General features: G+C 46.1%; 1 protein-coding gene across 1 annotated transcript in view; it reads left to right on the top strand.

The window, feature by feature from the left end:
• The first annotated feature begins 8,780 nt into the window (after nucleotides 1–8,780).
• LOC111267019 (uncharacterized) overlaps nucleotides 8,781–26,474 on the top strand; it is a 42,170-nt gene continuing 24,476 nt past the window's right edge. The window contains exon 1 of the mRNA XM_086971178.1: nucleotides 8,781–9,827. The gene's annotated coding sequence lies outside the window, so the exon portion shown is untranslated. The remainder of the gene's footprint in view (nucleotides 9,828–26,474) is intronic.

Here is a 26,474-nt window from a genome sequence, read left to right as displayed (position 1 = left end):
GGGATTTCAGCGTACTTCGCCGACCCAAATGAAAGTAGTAAATATGGCTATTGTATTTATAGGCGCTTACGAGCTTTTTGCTCAAAAGAGATTTTCTACTGCCAACTTAGCTACGGAGAACGCCGTCACTTCTACGGTAGATCGGCATTTGTGACCCGACAGCACTGTATCCTGAATTTCTAAACATGTCCTATACGTCAAAAATCGACTTGTCTTCACAGGACCTGAGGTCGGTTAGACCGAGCATAACTATACTGTGAGCTTTTCAATTACGTCCTGTCATTTCCTTATACATCGTCTAACTAGTATATATAATGTCGGTTATCTATAAATTGGATAATTTACGATATGATATGCCCGTCAGTCAGATGTAGCAACATTGCTAACTAACCCCTGCAAGCAACAATTTCTTGTAAAAATTTATAGTAGTAATTGCAATAATAATATTATATTATATTATATAATAACGCACCCTCACAGAAGCAGTATCGCTGCCATCCCCACCGCGATAGCCTACCGCCCCCAATCGTCTTTAAAGCCAAGGAGATGTTATATAATGTAAGAAAGATGATAATTATCAAAAAAAATTAAGACAACGATAATCGACGGGTAACGGGCCGCAGATGGCCATGGGTCCGTTGCCTGAACAAATGGGCTAAGGCTGCTGGGCTGGAGAGCAAAGTAGTGAAAGTTGTGCGATTTTATTTTTTTACTTTGCTGCGTAATCGACGACTAAAGCGTATAAGTCCTCTTGACTGTTTAAATACTAACTCTTTATCGCCCGGCAGTGCGGTCGCCCTCCGCCGCCGTTGTACCTTTACGTTACGTGAGGTCCGCAGGGCGCTGCTGTGCACTGCCCAGCTCTTACTAATCTCTTCCTCGCATTTGGTAATAGTAACTTTAGTCATCATTACAGGTCTGGACAGCCTGACGCTTTGCTACATGGATGCTGATGTGAACAAATGCCGCCTGGATCAAAACAGCTAAAACAATATCGCGCCCCCCTCCCCGCCCACCCTAAAACCCAGCCCAACCCACAACATCGACAACAATTGGAACGATAATTTCAAGATTATTTTCGTCGATGTTGTTGTTTTCGGTACTGGCGCTGGGTCGTCGTCAGTTTGTTTTTGTCATTTTTAATTCGAAGTCCTCTACTGATTTCTGCTGGTGTTGCTGAAAACCAAAACCGCCGGCTCGTAAGTCTCGTCTAAGCTATCAGAGATAAGGCCGCTGTTATTCCTTCTGCTCTAAATAGCAGCGGAATTAGTAGAAATAATAACGGCGGCCGCGTTTTAGCCGGTCGAACAACATCGGACGACGACAACTTCGTTCTCGTCGTCGTCGTTGTTGTCGTCCTCATCATCGCAGCAGTTACAGCAGCTTGCTGCCATGCGGCAAATTACGCTGGCGTGGTCCCTAGGTCGGCGTCGCAATCGCCACGGCCTCTCGTCACATTCCTGGAACTCGTGACGCGCGCGCGAAAACGATCAAAACGACAGTAGCGGCCGTAGATATCACAACAAATCGGGCCCATAGTGGCTCACCAATCGCGCCTTGCCATTTACCTCGCACGAAACGCACGACCATTCAGTCAGCGGCAACCAAATGAAAGCTAAGGTAGTTACGATAGCCGAGTAGCAGTGCGCTGGTCTGTAAATGTCAGTAGTGCTCCCACACATTGAGGCATCATAGCAAACGACAGTCGAAGCTAGAAATGTTCGGCAATGCTTGTATCGGCGATGCGTATTAGATAATCGATGGAAGAACCGTATGAAAACAAAAAACAGGTAGAAAAACACCGCAGAAGACAAGACAGGAATCAAGACAGTGCCGATCATCGGTTGATCCGAAGCAGCATCGGCGTGGCGAAACGGATGGCTCAGGCGACCGGGCTCAGGCCTCAAGCCAAGAGGCAGAGACAACGGTCGGGTTTACGGCAACAGAAATAGTCACTACGCCTCGCCCACTGGGTGTCCATTTCCCAGCTTGCCTTCGTTGTGTGGTCGCTAGTCTACGCGACGCTGTTCTATTTTGCCTAATCTACACAAAATAAATCCTTATAGCGCCAACCACCATCGCTGCTCGTACTGTTGCCGCTTCTGCTGCTTTTATTGTTAATATTACCCAACGTAATCACCAAGAAGCTGCGCGCGTTTACTTACTGGACTCGCGCGAACTGCTCACCCAGCACGCACGCGAAGTATCCAAACACGCCCAGCTGACCACAGATGATTTGAATTTGGTCCCCTGAGAATAATAAGTGCTGGCCAGCTTACTGGCCGACGAGGTCTTAAATTGTACAAGCGGGTGGGTGCTCATTGCGTCGAATGCAACCAGTAAACCTGGCGATGCGATTGGCAGTAGCGGGGGCATCGTGGTAGAAGTTACACAGCCTTGCTACATATCTGCTGCTGCTGCTGGCGTGGAGCCCCTACGACCGCTACTGAACCGCTGACGAAACGCGAGATGGCCGTGATGAGTTAGTTTGCTCTGGGGGCCGTTGAGGCCTGTTGATGTTATTGCGAGTGTTTCTTTCGTGGACACCGCTTAGCATGTGCCTTTCTTCAGCAAAGTGAAGCAAATTACTTCAACGGGAAAGTTAATAGTGGCAAAGAAGCTGTGGGTGCTGTTCATTCGTCAGATTGACTTTGATTTGGCCTGGACTAGAGATATCGGCACGACGGCCGCCTGCAACACTGGTCAGGCATAGACGCGAGCTGACTGAATGGGAATAAAAAGAAAATAGGCTTGATTGTGTTCAATTTCAAGAAATTGCCTCAAATTGCTACAGCTGGCTGTTACTACTCGTAACGAAACAACAACAAAGAGATTAGGATGATTACATCTATCACAACATAATACCTTAGCGGATAGAGATGTTATATAAATAGTAAAAATGACCTTGGATGGGTTAATGATTGTCGAGTTGTTTCTTTTGGAGAAAATAAATAAATATATTATAGATAGATAAGCGTAAGGAAAGACTGTATGAAAAAATGGCCAGCTTAAGAGGGTGACCACGCGGCACAGAAGAGCAGAAGCCATATCTAATGTTCACGGCTGACTGAATTGTAATCATAACAGTCTCGAATGTCACTCCCTCCGATGCCCCCTCCATTAAATACGATAGGTTTGAAGTAGCATCAGATTCCCATATTCTCCGCACCTATGATTACCCTCTACTACCTCTTAGTGATTATAGGGCTCCGTGTTCAGCAAAGCAGATGCCCCGATCTCGTTGTTGGAAACCCACAATGTAATTCCATCGAAATTACCAAGATACTTTACTGAAGATAGATAACGAAGTTGAGACAATGTTACGAAAATGAGCTGCCCGCCGTCTGGGCCGCGCACGGTGCCGCATAAAGGATTTTCAGCGAGCACGCCTAGAAGCCTTATTAAAACACTATAACGTACAAAGGTAGCCTATCCATGTTTAGGACCTTATAGTGCAAGTGGATTGACAAATTGGGACCTAAGAAAAAAGCTTAACCTAGGTAGTTCGAGCGTGTACTCTGATGCTATGACATGACAGCACGGTAATATAACTGATTTATTAATTGAGTTGATTAAATGTAAGCATTTATTTGCCGTCTACGCTATGCCGGCTAAATAGCCAAAGGTAGCAGGGGCACGAGCATTGCGACTAGCTGCATTGAGGAAAAAACTGCAGGGCCTTACTACTTATAATAGGCCTTGATTTGATCCCTTTTAACGCGAAAGAGAACAATGAGATTCGTAGTGTCATCCGAACGTATCGGTCGTCGAAGTGCATTTACCTCATCGACGATTTGGTTCGTTTAAACCGGGAACCTACAGCCTGGGGCCTACTATCTACACAGCGTTCGAAGCACTTTATGCGGCATATATAACTGTGATAGCTTGACAGCTAAAGGGGTAGTTACGATCTATGAAGTACTGAATTGGTCAATATGCGCATCGGTTAGACATAGTCATATACGACCCCGAAGGCAGCACAGAATCCCATATGATTTCCAAAGACCGCGTGCTAATATGATACAAGTAGTCGTAACGTTTTTATATCTGATGAAATAGCACACAGTTCTGCAGTAGATTCCGGCTCGCGTTGGGATAGGTGAAACTGAAGGTGCTGACGATGGCCGACCAAAGCTGGAAAGACAGAAACTAATCTGAATTGTCACACACAGCGCCGCGCTGTAGCACAAATGCAATACAAAGGGTTCATCGGCGGTAGATAAATAATAGTAGCTTCCTTTATTTATATAAAATTTACAGTGTATTTATGCGTCGTGTATAGGTGTATGTGTATCTCTGTGGACGCATTGTATACGAAGAGCTTAAAATTTCGGCTCAATGAATCTTTCTACCAAAAAAAAATTATACACTCCGCCTGCCTTCACACCCATACAACTGGCCCGGACCTATTATAATGAACTACATAGCATGCTATATATATTAACTGGTTAGGCACACACTAATCAATGAACGCCTCAGTCTGACTGTTTTACAATAGTTGATTGAAAAAGTTGCTAGGGTAATATACAAGCTCGACCCGTTCTCAATGACCCATATGCAATGCTGTAAAATTTCTTATAATAATTTTATAGGGCGGACATTAATACGTCATGACTTGTTCTGTTTGGATCTATCAAGTTGTTGCATAGCTTTGGCCGATTAGCCCAGAGCGTCGTAATAGGTTACAAGGTAAAACAGAAATAGGTGCTCACATTTCAAACGGAACGAACCGTTACCGAACGGTGTTAGGGGCGAGCATCTACCTGTAACACAGCGAAGTTACGCGTTATGCAGTAGTTCATCAGACAAAACTCCAAGACACGTTCACAGAAAAGTATCAACGGAACTTTGCTAGCCCACAGCCAATGCTGATACAATAGCTGATTAGTGCTACGGTAAAACTTCTGCTTTCCGACCGCACGGTTATGTACCTGTCTGTGTCATTATTAATGCAGCATGTCCGTTCACTGAGTTGATTAGCACCGAAGAATCGCTACTACCCTTACGCCCTTGAACGCCGCAAAAGTACTCCCATGATCCCCGTCCGCCTTCCATGGGAATGCCAATGAGGATTGCCACGCGTTTGTACAGCCAACTATATATACATTCTTACAGTATGTCAGTGTCCATTCGCGCGCAGCCCCTTACCACCTCGCCCAATGTCTAGGCGCGCAATGCACCCTCTTTGCTAGTTGAGTGCCACCAGCAGCGGCAGTCTTAGCGAAGCAATGACAACAGGATACGCTTCATTACCAGCAGGAACAATGAAGTCAACGACATCGCTCCCGTCGCCGGCACTTCGGCACACGTTGTCACTTCCAGTGTGCGCAATCAATGTCGCGCTGTTTTGCATCTCAATTTTCGCTTTTTGTGATTTCGACGTAAAGCATTAATAGGACCAGCCTAGTGGTCTACACTTCATTTTGCAGGACGTAGAAGGAAAAAACGGTCAGAAATCAACAACTAACAGCCATCGACGGCAGACTGAAGGGAAACAATGGCGTTTCGTGTCGTTGTTCTTTCGGCACCACCGCGCCGTCGTACGTTTATTCATCTCTACATCTGTTTGCCACTTGGGCTTGTAATGCAACCCATGCCAATGGCGCTTCCGCTGCCAGTTCAGGAGCATTTCACTCGCTCGTATATACACCGAAGGACAAACTGAGTATAAGAACAAGACCAGGCAAAACCGAAGAGACACATAATCCGTCCGCAACGATAGCGACTGCAACGAACTTACTTATTTATTTTCTTTTATCTGCTTAGGTTTGTGTGCACGTAGTACTAGCAGGCTGATGCTGTTTAGCCTGCTAGGACCCTCGAAAGTACTCAGCAGGTTTCCACAAACGGCATGATGAGATACTGCTGCTATATATAATCGAAATAGATATGGAAATTATACAGTGAGCATAAGAGCGTAGCAGTAAGCAAACAAACAAACAAGCAAAAACAAAAACTGCTGGGGCTCAACCGGTTCTTTTAACATACAGCGTTCCAGCAACCAGAATAACGACATATACTAACCCTACTGGACTTTTCCCATTTTTTATTTTATCAACGAGTGAAATTACGCTAGGGTTGATATTGTACCATAGAAAGAATGGTGACGCCGAGATCGCAACCGCTTCTCAGACCTGGATTTGCCGGCCATTTTGCCATGTATGTCGTATATGTACGTAGCATGAAAAGGAGACGATGCCTTGGCCAGCTGGCAAGTCAATGACGTTTCATCACTTTCAGTATGTCATATTGTACTGTAATATTTGGTCGTTCGAACGGTCGCAGCGACGGCAGTAGCTGAATAGGGGCGCACAAAAGGTGGTCGATCAATATACACGCAGTGAGAGACTAGCATGTTAGATAGCTACTAAAGCCAATGGAAACATACATAATCAAATCTATTAGCGTAGTAGCGGACCGGGTCTCCGATGTACGCGAAAGATTCAGTACAGACCCTTCTACCGGAGAGTCAACGTTAATTTCTTTGATTCAACTTTTTTTATTAGAGATTGCCGGCTGCTGCAAACGATCGAAAAGTCACAATAAATGTCACAAATTGGCCATGGACAAAGCTAGAAGTTAAAGTTGTCTATACAAGTTCTACGGCGTGTGATAATGAGTTTGCATTGCTACCCTTTGATTTGCAATGGTTCCTTCATACTACCCTTGATAACAATAGAGAGTTTCGTAGAAGAGCCAGGTCAGATTGAAACGTCTAACAGTCTCCTACAGCGACCTAAGGGGCTGTATAGCACCATATGCCTACGCACTCGATAGGCAAATTCGTCACTTTCGTAACCTTTTCAAGCATGTTAGTATCGTTCAGCAACACCTTTTTTCGGCAACAAATAAAAAAAAATCTGTAGCTATAAAAGTGGCTCTTTTTTTTTCTATTAGACAAAGTGAACCTGAATAGGTAAAATTTTTCTCTAATGGATGACGTTTCACATTAATCGTAACGAAAGGACCCATCAACGACGATCGCCGATATTTAAATATCTAGCACTGGGTATTTTTAATATTAGAGCGTCAAGGGTTTCTCCACCGCTTAATAAACCATGACAGCCACAGCGAAATGGCAAAAGTGCTTTTCCCTGGGTGGACGGCTTAGCTCATATAATGGCGTTCAATGGGCACAGAAATAGGGTTGAGGTGTTTCCTATTCGTCATACTTCATTTACCAAGCAATTCACAATGCTAACTGACGTGATGTACTAACACTTCATACATATCTATTCAATGATTGAGTTAAAAAGGCTCTACACCTTACCAGCAGGCCTCTCAGTGATCATTGTCGCGTTTATACATTGGTATTATATGTGGGCAGTCACGCAGGACGCAGCGGGATATCAGCCTGCTATAAGGAAAACTCCGATGTCGTGCAAGATAGAAAAGAAGGCACACCTCGTCCACGCATCTACGAAGCTCGAGGGCTTGCAGTTTCATGGGCCTTATTGTCCACTTTCGTCTAGGGTTTTGGGAAAAATTAGTCCGGGTCGAAGGCAACCCAGAAAGAGCCTTTAAGCTGTATTCGCGTACATGCAGTCTATTGGAAGGTAAAACATATTGCATTTTGCTTAGCTTCTGGAGGTGATCGGAAGCGTAACTTTATTGCTGAATACGTGTGCGCCTGTATCAATGGATGTAATTGCATTTGATCACACGATACGTGCATCGCTTTTACGTAAACACGTATCACTAGCGAGAGTTCCGTACAAGTTGACGATCGTGTTCCATATACTAGCGGGGTTTCACGACGCTTAGAGAGGTACTAGAAGCAAACACTGATGGCAGCTTTGTGACAAATGATTTAAGCGGCATGTTGGTAACGTGCGGTCGTACAAACATTATCGTGTTTGGTTATGATGACTACAATGTGTGTTACACTATATATATATATATGTGTGTATAGATGATAGCAACGTAGACAATGGTGATTATTGTTGTTCTCGTCGGGTCGCAGACGTTTGAACCTGTGCTAATAGAAGGATTTCCGCTGGTACGCATCGTCGTGAAGTCCTTGTTACAGTTGCACTTCAAACAGCATCCATTTTGTGCCTCTGCCATCTTCTGCCGAGCTTCTTTAACCGTTTCAGTTTTTGGCCCCAGAGCCGAAGTGACAGCGGTTTTTCAATTACCTACCCAGATGAAATCAATTGTTGTTGACCGGCCTACCTATACCTAGGCCACAGTACTGACTGATACGGCGGTAACAGTCAGTGGCTCGATACCGTTGCCGTACCCACAGATGTATGCGAAGCTAACGCGAAACTGCTGCGACTCGCGTCTTCGTTCATCTTCCTTCATCCAGTTGTTGTTGTTGTTGTCGTCGTCGTCGTCTTCTTGTAGCCATCGCCGCAGCGGCAGCATTCGCATGCGGCGCAATCGGGTGTGTGCTGTCGCGGTGTGGCGAGGTGTGGCAGTTGTGGAGAGGGCTGTCGACGGCCAAGAGTCGCCGTTCGTTCCTCCGCTCAGCATCGGCCGCTTCTGCGCGCGAAGAGCGGCTCCACCAAAAGCGAACCAACAACAGCTACGGCCAGCCACTGACAACGGCAACGACAACGACAACAACAACAACAACAACAACAACGGCGGCGGCGGCGGCGGCAGCAGCAACAACAACAGCAGCAGCAGCAGCAGCAACGGGAGCGGCTGAAGCAGCAGCAGCAGCAGCAGCGGTTTCGGCGGCAGCATCAGCGGCAGTCACAGTCAGTTGGTCTTTCGTTGTTCGGTTCGGTCTAGTCAGTTCAGTTCACAGTCGAAATTCGGCCGGACGCGAGGCCGCTGTCCGCCTGCTGCTTGTCCGCTGTTTCCACGGTGTGAGGTGTCCAGTGTATGGTCGCGTGTTGTAGTCTCGTAAAACCGCCTCACTTTTAGTTATGAATATTAATTGTAGTATCTATCGTTCGTAATAGTCTGTACGGTGTGTGGCGTGTCTTCGTATGGCAGACAATGTACATCACCTAAAAGTCGTGCCCTTTATGTCGTATAGTATGTGACAGTGTCTTCATCTTCACTATACTGCACCAAAAGCACTCAGCATTTTAACAGTGTGAGCGAATTTCTCGACAGATTCTTTTGGGCTCGATTCCATCCCCCATTTTCACTCCGAGTTGCCTGCCTGCCTCCCTCCCTCCCCCCGAGCCCCCTCCTAGCTTAGTTTGGGGTGACGGCGCACCCCTAATATGCCACCACTGCAACGAGACTTAAGTTGACCTAACGTGCAGCGAAAGCAGGCAGAACAGACGGACGGACGGACGAATGAACCGACTACACATTCAGCTGTTCATAATGTATTTCTATCGCTAAGAACCTGCAAAGCAATAAATGAAAGCCCATACACGCGTTGGGGAGTCAATACGATCTTACGTGAACGAGTGAGTGAGTCGGTGTTTGTGACGTCGGCAATTCGTTGCGTGTACTGTGCCGTCGTAACCTGGATTATTCCAATGACATAAATGCTGAGGGCCATATAAGGAAAATGATACATTTATGATGGTGACTTACAACCACTAACTCTAACTGCTCTTGTTAACCTTGTTGTGGACCTACGACCTTCTACGGAGTATTTGCATCAACCGATTGCATGTGTGTATATACATAACAGGCGTAAACACCGTTTGTAATGCGGACCAAGCTAGGTTCCGGTAACACGGCTATCCAATGCTTTTCCGCGCGAAACGTTCCCTTGTCTAGCGTGTTCTACGTATCTTTCAACAAGATTATGCTGTATGTTTAGCGCATCTACATCAATAACAGGTGCACACTGGTCGAGTGCACGTAACGACATTTTCGATTTGATAATACCGTCTTCTGTCCAGCTTTTGGTGAGTGTTTATACGATCGCGTCGAATATCAATATTAGCAATACATGTTGGTCTAATCCTAAACTCACACAGGGGGTTTTATTTAAATTCGAAACATCATATTGGAGAACAGAGGAAAGCGCACACCCATCATGACGGAGATATCAACGGACTCGTTTGTGAGGTATGAGTGAAGATCAACCGTTGCTAAACACCTTCGAGCTGGTCGAACCCCCATCAGAGTCATAAACATATTTTGTCGGCCGAAATCATCGGTCCACACCGTTGCTAGTCGTTGTGAGTTTTTCGAAGGATCAAAGGAAGACTGCCATGCATAAAAAGTCTGCTCGGAAAGTCTGCCCACCTAATTTTAGGGCGAAAAACTTCAGTAAAAATTATAGTACTATCTCAATTCGAAATTTGAACTATGCTTTCGAAGACGCGTATGTTGAGCAGCTTACGAAGACTTCTAGGTCCACCCAAAACTCTTTGGAGACGTTAAAGTCAACATACTTTTGAATTGCTTATAATTAGACGTTCTATAATGGATTGTGAAGAACGTGTTTGAGTGAAGCTTCATGGAATCGACATGCGCGTCCCTCACAATCGGAACAAAGAAGTTCCTTCTTACCAATGTAGAGAAAAGAGCTTTGAACATGACTCATGGTCAGTTTAAAAAATTAGAATTAAAAAGTTATCGAAACAAGTGGCAGCTATATTGGATAGCCACGTCCGCAAGGGATGTTCCTATCAGCACATAAGGTTCTACTGCTATTTATATGTCATCATTCGTTCAGACGCTGTTTATGGAAACACGACATACATATTACCTCCGTTTGGGCGAAGTATTCCATAAGATTTGCGCGAAAACACAGTGAATGCTTTATTGACCACTCAATAATCCGCTGTTTTTGTGAAGATTTTATGAACCGCTATAGCGGAGACGCGAGATAACGATGGCCAGTAACCGAGTTCTGACATGTCCACGTTCTATTTGCCCGTATGGACTTGTTTCCGTTGAACTGTATAAAAAAAAAAAACCGAGGAGTTTAAAGGCTTTTTAACGGAGACGAACAAGGTTCGCTCTTCTTAGATGTTAAAAATTCTACTTTGTACAACGACACAGAATCAACAACACGCGATCGGCGTCGTCCTGATCCACTGTAGATAGGGTCAATACATTGATGACGGTCGCCGTTAACTCTATCCCAAATACTAAGCTAAAACTCCTTAATTTTCTAGCATCCCTTAGAGATTGTCTTAATAACTTCACTGAGCGACGGTAGTCTTTAGCTGGCCAGCCAACCACTCATCTGACAAGTTCGTCACGACGCCTCGGCACGATGCGATACATCCATAATTTTCAGTTCATTAGAGATAGAGTCCGCAGTAGATTGTTATGTTGTGTTGGCTAGAATATCACCCGACGGTCTCGAATGAAGTCTGATCTTACTTCATGCTGAGCTTTGACTTTTCTCCCATTCGTTAGCAGATCGTCATAGCTAGACGCTCAACTATACGTTGTTGCTGCACAAATGCACCTATAGCAATGCGTCGTTTCAGGTGGTTAACGCTATCCTATTGACAGATACTCGCTCCGCATATGTACGACAGTTTCCGTGGCGGCAACAAATATTTGCCTCGTTTGTAGGGCACACAGTCGTGCGGTTCGATGATCGAACTTTGTCAGTTAATCCCTCTATTATTTTGATGAAGGCACCTTGCTATACCGTAGTAAAAAGAGCGAAAGTGCTCGAGCTTTTCTTTTCTCTGGGAAATTCACTTCGGCTCGCTTTTTTCTGCTGGCCGTTCGTTATGACGCGGATCACACGACGTTTGCGCGCCGTTGTCAGGGGCTTCATTGCCGCGCGTCTTGTTCCACGGTGGCGTTGCTGCACCTGGCCATTGTTCTTTCTTTGTTACGCGTGTTTGTTTGCTTGCTGCCGAATGGTGGTGGCAGCCGCGGCGGGGGCAATGTCAACAGCATTGTCGACCGGATGCTACTACCAGGACGCGCGCGGTTTCGGTTCTCCGCGACGGTAAACATCGCACTGTCTCGTCTGGCGCCAAGTCGCCGTGTGGGTGCGTGTGGCCGGCTGCCGTTGGTTGCGCATCTTCGCTCATCCCATCGAAGCGCATCTACGACGGCGGCACAGCATCGGCTGGCGTAGCCATCCGCTCACTTGCTTGCCTCATTATGCGGGAAGGATGAGCCCAGAGCATCTGCCATTGGCTGCCAGCGGTTGAGGAGGGTGCGAGCAGATGACACGCGCAACGGTCGCTTATTGGTTAGCTAGAAACGGGCACGAGCCGTAACGGCAAACAGCCAGAATGAGGGACAATCTGGTTTGTTTTGGCGGATGCTCGCAGGCGCGCGCACGTGTGTCTGGTCAATGCTGCTGTGGACACCTGTATTACTAGTTCGTAAGCATAGCATCAAGCTAACGCGACGACAGGCAATGAGATGAGGTCGTTAAGTAACAAATGTGCATGTGATACGAGTTTACTGTATGTACTACATTATATCGCAGATTAGGGTTAGGGCTATGAGCAAGCTTGAACTGTCAACACAACACAATATGGATAGCGATTATAAAAAGTGTAGCCCAAGAATCAACTCGAAGACTTGACCACGAACATGCTTCAAGCTATGCACGAAAGTACATCATATACTAGTCATCATATCTATATATACTAGCTGTATATTGTGATAGTAATCGCTACAATCTGTCTGGACATAAAAACATAAAATCCGGACACGCTAGATATTTCATTTTAAAGGGGTCCATAAGTAAGTTATTGGATTACGTCATAATATAGATTTGCTTATAACTGGCCGCAATTAAATAATTGAAATGAGGAAATAAATAATTTATCCTTCATCGTCTTTTTGTTAATGAGCAAAAATGTCTGTTTTATTGCCTTTTTTTCAATTGGATTGTTCGAGTGTTTCATGTGTGCAGATAAAATGTTGGTTATCGGATCTATTAGTTACTACCGTTGTGATCAAAAATAACCAATATCAAAAATCTGTAAAAATATTGAAGATACAATAGCGTGTCGCTAAAACTGTGCAACGAATGCTCTACGACGTTCAGGGGGTTTTAAGCTGAATTTATTGGAAGCATTTGCGTATAAAGAGCGTAGGTACTTCATAGTCGTCAGAACCCTTGATGGGCTTAATTTTGCCTTCAGGCAGACATCGGCAGGATGAGTGTCGTTTGTTTTGCAGTGCGCAATCAGCATTGACAAAACCTAGTCTTCTGACGCGACTCCAAGAGGTCTAGTCACGATACGTTGAAATATGTGCGTGTATCTGTATTTGCAACAGTCGCGCAACTTCCCATTCCGCTCATTTCAAGCTCTTTCTAACAGAAACGGTGACGAATAAGCTTTGCATAGTCGTTTTCGCGGGCTGTTTCTATTTGTGCTACAAGCTACTAGCGTTCATCGTACTGTGGTTGCAATTGCGCCTTTAAGTTCCCCATCGCTGGCTCGGTCATAAGTCGGTAGATGTTGTCTGGCGGCAAGCAATCGACTCAATCGAAGTTTGGCGGGTCATTTTTGCTCGCAGTGTTCCCCTCGATAGCCACGTAGCTCTAGGGGAGATGCTATTCTCTGCGCAAAGGATGACCAGCCAACTGGCCTACCGCACTGTCAGCCTATCTATCCTATTTCGTTGTAGTCTCTGACTATATATATATATATATATATATACACGTAGATGTCGCTAGCTGTGTATTGTGTATTCATTATGGCTGCAGCAGATGGAGGGAATAGAGCTGTTGGCCGAGAAGAAGGTAGAGAGGCATAGAGCAATAGAGAATAAGGCAGGAACTGCACAGACGTGCTGGAGGTGTCCGGCAATGCGATTTTTTCTCTTCGACGATCCGAATTAGTCTAGGCTGTGAGTCGCGCTTCGGCGACTCTTCTCCGCGTTACCCGCTCCTTGCGTTTCTTACTAAAACTCGGTTGTTTCTCTTCCTGTAGCTTCTCTTAGCTCATCTGAGGTCTCTATCAGTGTTTCGCTTTGTCGCGTCCATCTTGTTTTCTTCTGCGCATCGCTAGCGCGCTGTCTTCACACTTCTCAATAGAGCAGAAGAACGACCGTATCAGCAACAACAAGATGACCGAGAAGCAACTGTAGCAGCAGAAGCCGAAGAATCAATCGAAGACGACTAGCACGATAACAACAACAACACCATTACCCCCGGTAACACTTCTTCCTTTCTTTAGAACAGCTTCTCCAGTCGTGTATGTGTGTGTGTGTGTGTGTGTGTGTTTCTTTTCTGCCGCACAGACAGACATTCTGTGTCGTCGTCGTCGTTGTCTTCTTTTTCGGCCTAGTTCTGCTTGTGCATCTCTGCTCATCAGCGGTGCTCGCAGAACGTCTTCTTGTTGGGCGCTTTTTTGCTCACTCTGTCTCGCCTTTTCGTCCTCGTCACTTTCCTTGTTCCTTCCGTATTTTACTCTGATACCCAGGTCTCTCCTTCTCGCGCCGTTTCTCCCTGTCGATCTCTGTTTGATCCGATAGACGATGCAGAAGTGCGAAGAGTACAAGGCTAACTGAACCTCCCTTGCGCGGTCGGCCCATCCTTGCGCTGTACCCCCTTTGAGCATGTATTGTCCTCAGTGTTCTCCCGATGCGCGTTCTTCGCTATCTTTGCTATGGCGTGAAGTTAACCTAGCGAAGATGATCTGAAGTTGGGAAGGCGACAAGAAACGACTCTACCCGATCTCAAAGGTCGCAAGAATCCTTATGCTTTAACGCCGTCGACGAATGAAATGGGGAACGCCACCAGCCGAAGACACCAAGAAGGACCAGTACTGGCGTAGGTGCAAAAAAGAGTACTACACTTCAGTCTGCATTTCGTGCGTCTCGATGCAATAGAAACATCAAGATAGATCAATATAGGCGACTTCAATATATTCAATGAACCTCTGGGGCACACACACACACACACACACATACGACCGTAGACGAAAAGGTATACAGACAGACTCAAATCGAATGGGCTAAAAAGAGAATATACGCCCATAGTCGAAAGAGCATTGAATCTGCAGAAAGATCCGCGGTGATATAATTCATAGCATATTCATAGATGTGTATCAGGATAGAGTAAAGGAAAGAAGAAGGACCGGAACGCGTACATGAAGGGAAGAATCCTGAGGAGTGAAAAAGAAATCGAAATACGAACGAAAGAAGCCAGAAACGAGGAATGACTCGATAGGACCCCATAATATCTCCAGTATCAATCTGTGCAGCAGCAGCAGCAGCAGTAGCAGGTTCGGCTGATTGACGAAGACCCAACCAGTGAGCACGCCGCAACCTCATTGTGGATACCAAAGTGACATCAGTATGACACGATGAGTTTCTGGCGTAGCAGTAACTATGGCGATGGCGCCAGAGGCGAATGCGACAATAAGTGCACGCAGCAGGCAGCGCAACATGCGATAATAGAGACGCGAGGACCAGGATGAACTTTGGAGAGATGAATTGACCATAATGCCATCCGCTGCTGCTGGTCGATTGCATAGATGATGTGATCTCCATCTATTCCGAACTAGAGGCGAAGATCCAAACAAAGGGTAGAATCTGCTGAGCTGGCTCTGCGCTATAGCTATTTCTGCCAATCAAGCGTCGACCTACACCGACTGACCCAACAATGAAGGCGGCAGCGCCTACATGCGTCGGCAGCAACGCAAGGATCGCGCAGCATCACATGCCATCTTTCTGCGCAAAGGTGAGGTTCGATCATCATATATATATATATATATATATATATATATATATATATATATGTATATATGTATGAAGGAGAGAACGTTTAGCGTAGAGGAATGGTGACTCAAAGAGACAAAATGTGACAACTTCATCACTTGCTTATTGTTCAGGATGGGCTAATGCTGGTGCTTCTTCTGTCGCCGGTGTTACTGCAAAAAAAACCTGCTTGTTACAGCAATTGGATTAGGTCAGGAGTTGAGAAGCAGAGCTGTGGATCTTTTTGCGTTGACTGATGCCAAACGGGCTTTGTGAATTGGCTAAAGGAGGCTAGTGCTAACTTGAATCTTTATTTAACGCGTCCAGTGGAAGTCTGTGAAACGCACGCGTGTGCTTGCACGCATTAGGCGAGCCTGACCTCGAAGCTGCAGTATCAGTAGCGTAACCACAAATAGTATTTGTGGAACAGGCCCATAATAGGACGCACTCATTGCATTCACATGCAGATAAGTAGATGGATGACTTAAGTCGATAATGCCGGACAACGTTGGACACGTTGGCGCAAAATCACAGCGATACATTATGAGTGCAACTGGTGCAATTGCAGGATGCCATGATCCACTGACGAGTCCTTCTTTTGAAGCTTGGCATTAGTCTTCGCTCCGCCTTGCAGTCCTACCGGATACAGTGTTGTCGGCAGAAAGTTGGACCCTCTTGAAACTTGTTTAATTTTCCTGAGCACTCGGTCCTTTTGTTGCACAAAGAGCTTATGTCCTATCAAGGTGTTTCTACCAAGATTACATACATACATATCGTGCAGCAAATATTATACGCTAACGCCTTTACCCCTTTGATAGCGTTGGCAATTGTTAGCGAAGCGCATAGGTGATCTCGTACAGCATCATATTTGATGCAAGAATACAATTTATAGGGCCAGCATCCTTTACTTGAAGTAGCATCTTTGTAGCACCTAATCCGTAGCACCAATCACTTCTCCGGCAACAAGATCGTAATCTCCAATAGCTTCAATAGACGTGAGATGAGACGAACGATTACTCGATTGAGATTTGAGGTGAGACTTCGACAGTATGACAAGATATAGGGTATTATCACGGCCAATAATCGGTCGAGCCTAACATCGATCTAATGTTCATGCGATGTTGACCATCGAATACATCCACCTTAACCTGGAAATATACATCCGAAAATGGTGAACATCAGCAGTACGTACTCATGTCCACAAATCGCGCTCATACCCCCAAGCGTCACCCGCCCACGATCGCAGGACAGCGGCGATTTGGCCTTCGTCTCAATCCTCCAAGCAACAGCGGAAGCAATAGAACTCACGCAGTGGCAGTCTGCGTAGAGAAGCTCAGTGGCGTTCTTGGTAATCCGCTCTGTAGTACAATTGTTCAAGTGCGTAATGATGCTGCTGCCGCTTTGGTGACGCTGGTCGTTGTGGAGATGTGTTCACACTCAGCTTTTTGTCAGCGATTCTACTCCTCCTTGAATGATAGATGGTACCGAGTAGAGCAGCGATCGCGCGCAGATCGACAAACCTTTCCTAACTGCGTAGACGTATGGCCGGCGGTATGTTACGCTGCTCAGTTCATAAAGTTCACACCGTTGCCGTAAAAATGTATCTCAAGAGCGTCACCCCCCAGCCTCACGAGCGTCATTCAAGTCACCGGGTTCACGATTATTTCAGTAACGTCAAGGCGTCAACTAACATCGGGCGGTAAAGAAGACACTAGGCTACAGTAGTGACCCCCCGCCCTGCCCGAAATATGTTGAGCTAGCTTGAGGAGAGCTTCATGCGTATGCGACGACGCTGGCGGACCTGCAAAATTCACTCGCTGGAGGGCCCAGCGGGCGACCAAGGTTAGTCCATTTAGCTGAAGCGGTTCTTGAAAGTGCGCTCACTCACACAGGCGCACACAATAACAAGGACGCGGAAGGCGACGGGCTGTGTATCAGGCAGAGTTGTTCGTTTCAGTATAGATTCGCATTGCGGGATTGTTCAAACCATTGGAGGAGATCGCATGGGTCTGACTTTTCGAACGTCATCAATACGACATAACAGCAGCCACATAAACAAACTAAAAGAATTCGCCAGCTTCCCCGACCTATTCGCATGCCGAGATATGTTGTATTGTTGTACAAGACATACAGCTCCCGATTGAGCGAGCGACGACTATTGGCATGACTGTTAAAAGTCAAATCATTCTTTTCCCATTGGGTAGATAATTCTTCGGTCCGCACTCAATGATCTAACCACAGTTTCACCGCTGCAAATATTCACGAGAAGTGTACAAGACCTAGTCCTTACGAAGCCCGGTCGCTCTAATCGTGTAGACCCAGTTGGCGTGCTGGTGTTGGGCTGCCACTTGACCGGGCGCAGTATCCTTGATTCGCTGCCTGTCGCGACGCTTGTTCCGCACTAGCGTCGAAATGCGTCGCCGCTCTTCAGTGTGAACGTTGTAGCGCGCCAGGCTGCTGCTGTTCTGATCATCGTGAACTAACTGAGTGCCTTCCAGTCGGAGTCATGCGTGGGTTGAGGTTGTGGCGATACTGGACCAGTTGCACCAGCAACCATAACTAATAGGGCTGCAGTTCTTGCTGCTCCCGCTGTCGCACGTAAGTGTTGTCGTCCGCAGTTGATCCTGTTTCTTTTGCCCTCGGACCCCTTTACACTGTTCATTTTGGTTCCGTTACGTTCAGTTCTATTTGAGTGTATGATATGTATCTATGGACGAAAGCATTGCATTCACACTTCATTTATGTACATGTTGTTGTACCAAAGAGTCTAATTTATACATCGGCACCGAATGCCCTCACTTTCCCAGGACACGCTCTTGTTCTGCTCGAAGGCTCGATTTAGCTATGCGCAGTATTTATCAACGGACTGCTCGTTGGAAGTTTGTTTGGGGAATAGCGGCATCGTTGCAGATGTCCGCTGGTTGAATAAACCAGATTTATTAGCGAATCCGCTGCTGCGACAAGGGCCACTTCGGCGATATTAGCGCTTTTTGCAACATATATCGGCATATAGCATCAATGCCAATTTCAGGAAACTTCTGTTTCTAGTCTACGTATCTGTGTAAGTTCTCACTGCTATCAGCATATACCCGACAAATGCATAAGATCGCCACCGAATTTCTACATGGTAGTCTTTCGCCACAGCCAATAATAGCTACAAATATCACACAGATCACATGGCTTTCGTACAATGTTTGGTCGACACGCGTCAACACAGAACAGTCGTAGAAACGCAATCGCATATCGCTGATTCTGCTGATGACCAAGTTGATGATCGTAGCTCGCATTATAGTTATTACAATATTATTCGAGAATTGACGCAGCGAAGAACGTCCTTCAAACGGTTTCATGGTCGGAAGGAACAGGTTGATCCTTGATTGTTCACTAACAGATAGATACGCGGATATAAAATAACACTCACTAATATAGAATGGACGCGTATCTACTAGTTAGCAGTTACTATGAAGTAGTCTATATCGTTCGCGGCCTAGACACGTTGTCACCATCCAATCTTCGGCCAGAACCTTTTATCGACGAAACAATTAATAACTGTATTGACAATATTTAACACTAACGGCAATAGCGATGGTGGCGGTGGCGGTGGCGGCGGCGGCGGGCGGTGACTCGCGGAAAGGCGACGTGATCGCAGAGACAAGAGGACGTCGGCGTCGAAGCAGGCAGGCTGGCTGGCCGGCCGGCCGGCCGGCCGACCGGCGATGACCTGGCATGGTAGCACATGCTACGTTGTCGTTATCGTTGCGTTTGTACTATGAACCATATGGAAAGTTGATAAGAAAAACGCTACGTGGTTGGGCGATATGGTGGAGCTAACACGACGAACGGAATCCAAGTGAAAACCTCTTGTCCGATTAGTGTATACGATGTGGACTAGTATTAATGAATGAGCGATTACGTCCCATTGGTAACCGTATGACGGTCACGCCAAGCAAGGCTGCGTAAACTGGACAATCGGTATTAACCTTCTACCTAACCGACAGAGCAGTAGTGAACATACAGAAAAAAATATGTATAAAATTCGAGCAAACTTTCATAATGACATATTAGCTAGCAGAGGGCAATTTTACGCCGGATCAGAACGTGTCTGGCGCGCGTCAGTCCGCTAGTTCACATCAGAGCTCGGTTGATCCCGGCCGTCTTCGTAGATTGCTATTCAATCAATTTTAATTGTCCGCATTCGTTTCTATGGAAATTTATTCCGATTATGAATAAGAATAGAACATCGTAGCAATAGAAGATCGACCTATCGAATACCATTTACAGTATCGTGCACATACTTCACCACGCTATGCCAGCGATGTCTTACGAACACATGCACACACTAAGTTAATATTTTGCAAATCAGTCTGACGGCAGTAGAATGGCTGTCTAAATAGCTCTTCAAACTACGCCATGTTACGGAAACTCGAAGATATTCGGTAAAGCTGCGCAGTACCTGCTCGTAATGTGGACCACTATCAACACCCGCGTGACGCGTCAACCTCTCCTCTGCGGTGGTGATGACCGCTAGGCCATCATCATCATCATCATTTCTACTTGACCACGGGCCAAGCGGTTGGCCATCTAGAGATAGCTTCACGCATCCTCGTAAGTAAATAATAGAAACTGCACAGTATTTACATACGCTTGTTCGCGCTTTGCTGCCATGCGCACTCCTGGCAACGACAACAGCAAACCGAGAAACAGTCACAGACGGACAGAGGTGGCAGTTCCATCCGCAACAATTGGCTATAGTTCTGCTTTTTCCCTTACGATATTTGTTTACGTTCATCAGCAACAGTGCAATAGCGGTAGAGCAATTCGGGGGTGAGCACAACGAAGCGCTGGGACGCGACTCTCGAAGTTAAGCAGTAGACGCAACACTGTGACGATACGGTGATGACTTTGAATTCATTCCAGCTTGATAAGTCAGTCTATTCTGGTACGCTGGAAGCGAATGCTCTTCTACAGTAGTGCAGGCGGGCCTTTGTCGCCGACAGATGGACAGATAGACAGAAAGATTAGGAAGAGTTCCCGTAGCAGGTCTAGTCTTCCAGCATTCCATCCGTCTGTCTAGTACTGCATCTCAATCAACAGCCAGTGCCGCCGTCGCCGCCGCCGCCGCCGCCGCAACGATGAGCGAGCGACGTCCACGAACCCGTCCGAGGGATTGTGTCCCGATGAGCCTTGCTGCTGTTGTTATCACCAACAACAAAGTTATTGCAAGAGCGTGAGTATAGCATTTGAAGGAAGTTGGCTGTCCAGTTCTTTGAAGGAACAGATGGTACTGCCGAAGATACATACGTAAACACGCAATGTCCTCTGAGGTACGGATACAGGACAGTGTGTGATCGTGCACGTGGCTGGTTACAGCCGACATAGCACAGTCTACAATTTTCGCTACTGTGAAGTTGTTTACATCTCGACACGTCGGCTCTTAAATCGGTCAGGTGACCGCTTCAGGCAGCTTTAGCGTAGGCGTATTGACGAATCACCCCGGTAACAATGTTAAGTGTAATAACAACAACAACCTTCGTATCTTGTCGGGAAAATCTATTTGAACTCCAGCGTCGGCCCAAATCAGGGGCCGAGTGTCAGAGTCTTACGTTGCTTCAATGAAAATGATGAAACGTATGGAAGAAGCTATTTTAAGGTAAAATACTAACATTGCCTAAAGTGCCGCCGTAATCCCTTACGACCACACTCACAGACACATAAAGCCAACAAGAATTCATGACTTTTCATGATAAAATTAACCTGGATGTTTATAGTCGGAAGGGGCTTGTTTTATAACGGTTGCATCGGAAGTTAATGGGTTGAATATATACATATCGACACAATAAAAACAATTTAATGGCTTTTCATTTACATACTACAAACTCTGTAAATTTTGTCACTTATAAACACAGTAAATAATGACTAACTGGTCCAGTATTTTTATTTTATGATTTCAATGTTAATTATTCATTGATTTATTAGCATTAATATATGAATCGGTATAGTTGTCAGTCGAGCGTTCGATGACGCTATTTGTAGACAATCCTTTGGACAAGGATCAGGCGATCTTCGGTCATTTATCGTCAACAACAGGCTGAATCGACTATCGGGCGCTCAATCGCGTGGCGGAGTGAACCATCGGGCGCGTCGTCTGTCCAGCTATAATACGCTCCTTCCTAAAGCGGTAGCTTCATGTCTTCAAAGTTACGTCGATGCCAACAATCAGTATCGTCGAATGGCGAAAGGTCAGGCCACATTACCACCACCTGACCCCAAACATCGTTACGTCGCCGTCGCACCGAAGTGTGAAGATCTAAAAGGTCCTTCGAGGTGGTACAGAAGATGATGGTGTTTGAAAACACTTGAAAAAATTGCCAGTCTTTCGTCTGCCCTCTGTAGATTATTCGATGCTGGGGGAAGGCGGGTCTGTAAATACATTGGCCGTGGCGTTGCCCACAAGGAAAGGCGAGACACACAATGTTTTTCGATGTCAAACCCTTCGTGGATAAAACTGTTGCTGTTATTACTTCTGTGACACTATAGTTTACTTGCGCATCATCATACGCCAACTACGTCTTCTGAAGTCACTTTAGGTAAAGTAACATCTATGTTTCGAGTTTTACGTCCGGTATCGCCGTTTGGCATTCTACCGGACGGCTGGCTCCCGGCACGAAACGAAGTCTGTCTATCTATGTCGAGTTCGAACTTAGACTACAATGTGTTTCTAAAATTAGCCGGCAAATACGTTATCCACTAAGCTACTATGGGGATTGGCAAGTAATCTAGTGGTACTTAACAGTCGGAGACAAGTGAGCACAATTCAAGCTAAGATGGCTACCAACACGTAGATATGCATAGACAAATCTGGAAAAAAGTTGGTTCATTATTAATCCAGGCTTAAAATCATATCATGCTATACGTACTAATTATTCTTATCTGTGGCCCTGGAAGCTGCCACGATCTTTCGGCCGCAGTCACAAGGTAGGATAGATTCTGCCCAGCTTTGGATGCCTGCGAAGTCTAGCATGTCGTGCATTGCCAAACGGCAAGCTTATTTTCGACAACAGATGTTGCAGTGCGCGAAAATATGAATATCATCAAAACGTCACTAAAAGTATAGAAGATGCGGCGGTGGGTTAAGTGACATCAGATCCCCAAGACCCAAAGTCATCGAGCATGGTGGGCTTAGCTCATCCAGGGGTTTATCGAAACGAACACCAAGTCGACCGACGGTGAGGAACAAAGACATAGTTTGCCCTGATCGTCGGCCGTCGTCGTGTGCAACTCTGGCCTGGGAAGATCTAAAGATCAAGGCGTCTGAAGTTCTGATATCGTATCGGCCAGTATACGGCAGAGAGGGAATACCGAATTCATTGAGTCAGTTAACATTTAACAGTTTCATCAGAAAGAAATGGTAACAAAGCAATCAACAAAAGAGGGCGCCTAGGACCCGAAGAGACGATGTGGACGATTGATTTTCTATTGCACTGCGCTGGTCAGTTGATGGTTTCAGATTAACGTTCTGTTGGCGCTGGGTGCATCGGCGTTTCTATTGATGATGTTGACCAGATCACAGATATTTGCGTTATTATTGGTATAACCGTTGGGAGCTGATACCTTGACAAAGCGACTATGTGCGTATACAAAAGGACAATTCATATTTGTAGTGATGGCCCCGAAGGCTCGGGTCAGTTTGACATTGATGCCATACTAATCGACTAATAACGCATGACCTTCAGAAGCGGACAATAAAGCGATGGGTAAAAATTATTGACTGATGTCATTCTCATTTTAGCAGGAAGAATAGCGCAATGATGACGATATCTGAACTGACCGCCGAAATCTACCCGCCGTGTGTCCATACAAAAGTGACGACCTTGTCCACTTCCAGAAGGCAAGCAGTGTCTTCATTTATTTTGTCAACCGTAAACGGATTTGATTCGGAAGGTATTGGAGTATGATTTTGGTTGTTGTAGACAGCTCGTCGAGAAATGGGTAGACCTACAAGGTGAGATGTAAGCTAGATTTTTTTTCCATCGAGCTAGCAACGACCTGCCAACTTGATTTACAATATGATACCATTATTAGACGCTCGATGACACTCTAGTACAACCAGCGCTTTTTATTCTTTTCTAGCAAAGTGAAAAATCAAGTGCAACTCTTATCTTCCTTCTTCTACTGACGATTTGTTTCTTACTAGCTTCCCACTGCATTTATCTTCTTCAGCTCAGTGACGCGTTGTACTTCATTAAGTCATGTCGTGATCGTTTCGTTTGGCGAGCAGGTCGAGGCGGTTGACGCCGTAGTCTGCGCCGACGGTATCGCTGGTAGCGCACCAGCGGACGTCATCTGAATTTAAATTTTTACTGTGATTGCTGTTGTCCTCATTGAGGCTTCCGGCGGCAATACTCTTGATGTGCTTCTATCGGTGTTGTTATTGTAGGTGCTTACGCTGATGTTGCTCGTACTGAAATGATTGATGTTGACGCGGTCGGCGCACTGCAGTACGTCAACGCCATTCCCGACTCGGTTCGAAGCAGCTGCGACAGCTATCAACTTCACCAGCGCGGAGATGTTTTCTATGCGCTATGTTGTCATATTTACGGACTCATTGGCCGGCGGACGTATTTTGGCTCAACCGACTCGAAAGTCGTCGAAACTCCTGCGCGTGCCGTTGCTGGCTCCCCCGTCGTTACGGAGACCACGATAATAATGTCTCCGCGTGTTGAGGTGGCTCGAGAGCTTGCTAGTGCTGCCACTTCAATGGTGTGATCTATGGTGTCGATGATCGCCGTTGACGCGGTGTGCGCCAGCGAGAACTGTAGTAGAAAAAAAAAGACGGAACTAGTGCTGATGGCTTCGATCGACGGTGTCTATGTTCTGTAATTTAATTTTTTTGCACGCTTTGATGCCATCTCAGTCTTCGCAGTTTACTCGTCGCGCACGTCGTTAAACAACGCACAACACGAGCGGACGTTCACCAAGCAGCTCCGAGACGGCTAGGAGGGGGGCGACAGTCAGTCTTTGTAGGTGTCTATAGACAGTAGGGGCTGCTGTCCAGCAGTCGATGGTGACGATGCTGATGATAACGTGGCTATATGATTCGATGGCCCCTTTTACCACTAAACGACGCGTGCCGGAAAGGGCGCTGAGCCACGTAGTCACGATACAGTGAAAATGACAGAAGCAACTCATAGGTCTGGTCAAAAGGCGCAGCGGCTAGCACTGACTGCTGATACTCGATCGTACATATCCAAATAATCGCGGCTAGGACCGAAAGGTAAATGGCCGCTAACTAGAGGAATAATAGATTTTCATCGATCTCTTTGTAGCGGTCGACGACAATGACTTTCGTGAGGTGGTTTTAGGTCAGCTCTATATAATACGCATTAAAGATCTCAGCTACCATAAAACAGCGGTATTGATTTTTTGAAAAATTTATTGCTAAGAGTCTAATAGAAATACTATATCCAACGAAACTTAAAAATTAGCTTACATTGTCAACTAGCGCGCACAATTTTCTCTAAAATACTTAAATATGTACAAGGGAAACAAACGAAGAAGCTGGTCGATGCGCCAAATCAAGCATTCTTATTGCACTCAGTAAGTCGTCGTGGAATCAATCAATTAGAAATCAGCAGAGATTTAGCAGGAAGACCAGCGGCAAAAAGACAGCGTCTTTTGCGTCTACTCTATGTCGAACAGTGTACCCTTCAAGAGTGTCTGTGAGTGTGTCTAATGGGCGATTGCTAACCCTATTATGACCTATTTACTACCAGAATGCAGCAGGCCTGCTGATGGCGATAAACGACATTATTTCAATTGTAACGGTTGCTTAATTGGTGATACTTATTGTATACGGCGAGCAAACGATCTTCCGGAAGCAGTCACGCGAAAGCTCTAAAAGGATCGACTGTCGAACGGAAGAAATCCTGCCCGTCAATATGATCTGCTACAAGAATTATCACTACAACCGGCACGTATTTAAATTAACTATGATGCACTTATTACTTACTATTAGCGCGACGTATACGAGTGGCATATATGTCTATATATGCACAATAAATGCACATACATCATCTTCGAAATAGTAGGGCAAAGCCTTAGAAGCCCCCCACAAGCTGCTAAGGGACCGCTGCCAGACGCACGACAGTAACTGCCGGGATCGGTTTGTTCTTCGCTTTGTAGCGCATTCGTTGGCGACGCGCAGATCGACAGTTCCATCTGGCGGTTGTTGATCTAATGATGGCCACTGCTATGATTACTATTTTTATGATCTTTGTTACCGTCGTCGGGGTTACACTTGTTGCCGTATTTCGGTGCAGCTGCTTTTGCAGTTGAACCGCAGCGATTGCGACCACAGCTGTTGTTCACAGCTGTGTCCGCCGCGCAAGAGCGCCGCGCGATTCGCAGGCCCATGTACCAACCAGCCAGCAGTTACCAATCACTGGCCAGATAGGCAAGCTGATTTTCAATTTACTATTATTAACTACCATAGGCCTGTCCGATCGCCACACCACATGCGCTGAGTAAATCAACGGCGGGCGAACGAACGAAAAGTGGCGCAAAGGCGGAGGGTGGGGAGTTCGAGAGATCGGAATGAATTTAATGAACGCCACCGACGACGACGACCACAGCGATGTCGTACGTCGAGAACCTCTACTCCGTTACGCAGTCGCCGTCAGTACAACCGCGGCTGGCAACGATGGCATTACGTGGCCACTGTTCACTACTAACTGTTCAGCAAAAGCAGGACCGCCACAGCCTTTACCGCTAACCAAAACGTCCTTCAGCCACCCTGATCAACTGCAGCTGCTGTGGTCGCTTTCGTCTGCCGCTGCTCTGTATCTTTATTTTGCTTCTAGCCGCTAAGAAAACGGCGAACGTAGCCGCGGCCTGGTAGTAATTACAAC

Source organism: Varroa jacobsoni, unplaced genomic scaffold, assembly GCF_002532875.2.
Source record: "Varroa jacobsoni isolate VJ856 unplaced genomic scaffold, vjacob_1.0 scaffold_1141, whole genome shotgun sequence".
Classification (NCBI taxonomy): Eukaryota; Metazoa; Arthropoda; class Arachnida; order Mesostigmata; family Varroidae; genus Varroa; species Varroa jacobsoni.
Note: the sequence above shows the minus strand (reverse complement) of the source record. Positions and strands in the feature narration are given on the sequence as shown.